Below are 2,982 nucleotides of genomic sequence, written 5' to 3'. Positions count from 1 at the left end.
GAGTCAAGTCAAGGACGAGCGACCACCGAAATGAAATCATCCACCCGTTGCTATGACAATTATTTGTTTAATGGTTCCACCATTTGTTTAATACTCGTTGCCATGGTAATATGTATCTTTCGTCTGTGCTATATTATTGATTGTAAATGTTATTGCCCTGATGGAGTGAATCCGAGTACATCGGCTTATTGTGTGTATTTGTCAAATCGTAGTAGTTTTGGATCGATTTCTCGTCTCATCTAGAAAACGCATATTTGAAAACTTTCGTATTTTGATATTCAATACGTTTGTAAATTATCAATACATTTATTTTTTTTTATTGTGCAACGATAATACCAGCATTCACTGAATAAGTACAGTAAATTCATTAAAATATGTTACTTTCTTGTACCTCTTCAAATACTAATTTTACTAAGAAAAGATTACATAAAACGTGTAATTTTCAAATGGTGAAATTAACAATGAATCGCACCTGTAAAAGGATTAGGAGTATCATGGTTGTTAGTGAAACTTTAGGTGTGATTAGATAAGAAAGTTCAGAGAGAAAAAAAAAAGGGCAAGGAATATGATGATTTTGTCCTACAGCAATATTATCGACTGAACTGCGACAAGCAAAGAGGCAACACCCACCCAGTCAGCTCGGGTTACGTCACTGCCAGTTGGCAGCAGTGACTCACCTCGCGCTCACTATTACTACTCTTCTTTTGTTTCCCTAGCCCCCCCAGCCGCTCACGACTTCAACAACAAAAGAAGATAGAGGCAACAACAACAACAATAACAAATTGTTGTCGTCAATGGCAACCGAAAGATTCATTCTACGATCAATTTAGAAATTTTTAGTTTGTTTTTTTTTTGTTGCTGCTCGAAGAGAAAATTGTGCATGTTCCTTTCCGTCCCGAGCAAATTGATTGCTCGCTGCACGTGAGGCGCGGCGGAAAGGAGGGCCACGAGGCGAACGAACCCCACAGGCCAGACGACGACACGGCTGTATCGATTTCGTGCGCCGCGCAGAAACGTCGATGCTCGTAGAGGAAGAAAACCGGAAGAACGAAAAAAAAAAAAAATTTCCCCCTTAAAACGTGAATCCTAGTGCACCTTGTCTGACCTTGTCAGCAGGTGTAAACTCAAAACTAGTTTAGCAATAACTTCTCACCTATTCTAAACAATCTAATTTCTGCATTGATTCAAAATTTCTTAACTTATTTGTCTTAACTGTCATTAACTGTCACTGTCAAATTATTGTAAACGTCACTTGATGAAACTGAAACGTCACTTTATTAGGTTATGTCACCTGAACGTCAAAATACTTGTTATTTAAAAAAAAAATGTAATTGCGTAAGAATCCAGATGAATCATTTCTAATTTTGAACCGTGATCAATAATTATCTGATTTCGTTACATTCGATAGTCTCGAATTTATTATTATTGTGCGGATTTAGATTAGATTACACAATGCCCATGCGGGGGCTAAAAAAACGAAACGCGGTTGCCTGTGTAGGAAACTAATTTGTTAAAACTATTGCAAACAATAGTTTATCTGTGATAAACTAAATGATTATGAAAGTTTATATCTAATTGTGTTTGTTATAATTGCATATAAATATTTACAAATAAATTTCAATTTGTTCAATAATAATCTTAAATTTGTTGTAAGGTTAATCAATTGTTTCAACTGTCAAATCTGACAGATCGGCCATATTTGTAACAAAACTGTTAAAACCATGGTAACGTAAGAATATTCCTGTTACGTAAGTTGTATATGGAATATAAATGATTCAACGCCAACTGCGATAGAATGCATTAAATATTTCATCGGGTTTAAGTGAGGGAGAACCATTAAAATGGGGAATCCAAATTGGAGTGCGTTTTTTTATTTTCGTTTTTTTTTTTAAATTTATGAATGAACAGAACAAAGTATAACACCTAAATGTAGATTAGATAAAAACGTGTGAAAAGAAAATTAAAGTAATTAAATTCGTTTTTAAATGTAATTACATCAGAATTTTCGGGTTTTCGTTTGGGCGTGCCCTCGGGGAGCGGCGGCCCTCAGTTTGCACGCATCGTTTTTGCACACAGACATAGATGGAATTAAAGGATAGATAGACTAATAGCATCGATCGATGTTGTCGTCTTGTTGCTTCCTTTTTTTTTTTTAATTTTCCCTTGTCTACTTGAATACTGGTGTAGTCATCATTATTTCAAAGGGCGGACGCAGAGAGATCGATTTCCGTTTCCTGCGACGATGACTAAAGACCCTTTTTTACTCCTCTACTTGGGGTGAGGTGATTCGCGAAGGGATGAATTTTGTAAAGGAAATCAATGAAAAAAAAATAAACAAACAAAGTATTATGCGGATCTAATTTGCATCGATTACACTTTCTTATTGTACGAACGAAACGTACATTTTAACCTTTTAATCCCATCAGATTGACCGATCAAATTAAATTAATAACGAAAATGTCATTTTTTTTGTAACCTCTAAACGTCATTTGATAAAATTTAAATGTCATTTTTCATCGGCCATTTTTGTTATAACCCTAAAACGTCAAATTATTACGTCATTTGAGAGAACCAAAAACGTCAAATTTGACAGACGTTATTGTCAGATGTTTGCTCTTTTCAAGGTCACCTGTGTCTGCAGATCCAATTGTCAAGTTAAAGTTCAAACGTACGTCTAATAATAAATGGAAAGGCTATTTCAAAGCCAAGTGCGATTCGATGCGAATGTCAGATCGGTCTAATAATAGATGTACACAGTGGGATAGGTATTGGGTTTTCGGTTACCACCTTGACAGAGGTTTCAATTGCAACTTTACTCTCGATGCGATTACCACGAAGTATTACTAGGATTAGTTATGAATGGAAGCAGCAAAACTAAGGCGAAGAGCAAGAAGTAGGAGGAGGAGGCGGAGGAGGTTTTCGTGCCCCCGTTTTTGTTCTTTGTCGCGAAGGTCGAAAGTGGCTGCATGTGGGCATCGCAGA

The sequence above is a fragment of the Nicrophorus vespilloides genome, unplaced genomic scaffold (assembly GCF_001412225.1).
Source record: "Nicrophorus vespilloides isolate i.1.1-1 unplaced genomic scaffold, Nicve_v1.0, whole genome shotgun sequence".
In the NCBI taxonomy this organism is placed as follows: Eukaryota; Metazoa; Arthropoda; class Insecta; order Coleoptera; family Silphidae; genus Nicrophorus; species Nicrophorus vespilloides.
The sequence above is the reverse complement of the archived record's forward strand: the minus strand, read 5'-3'. Positions refer to the sequence as shown.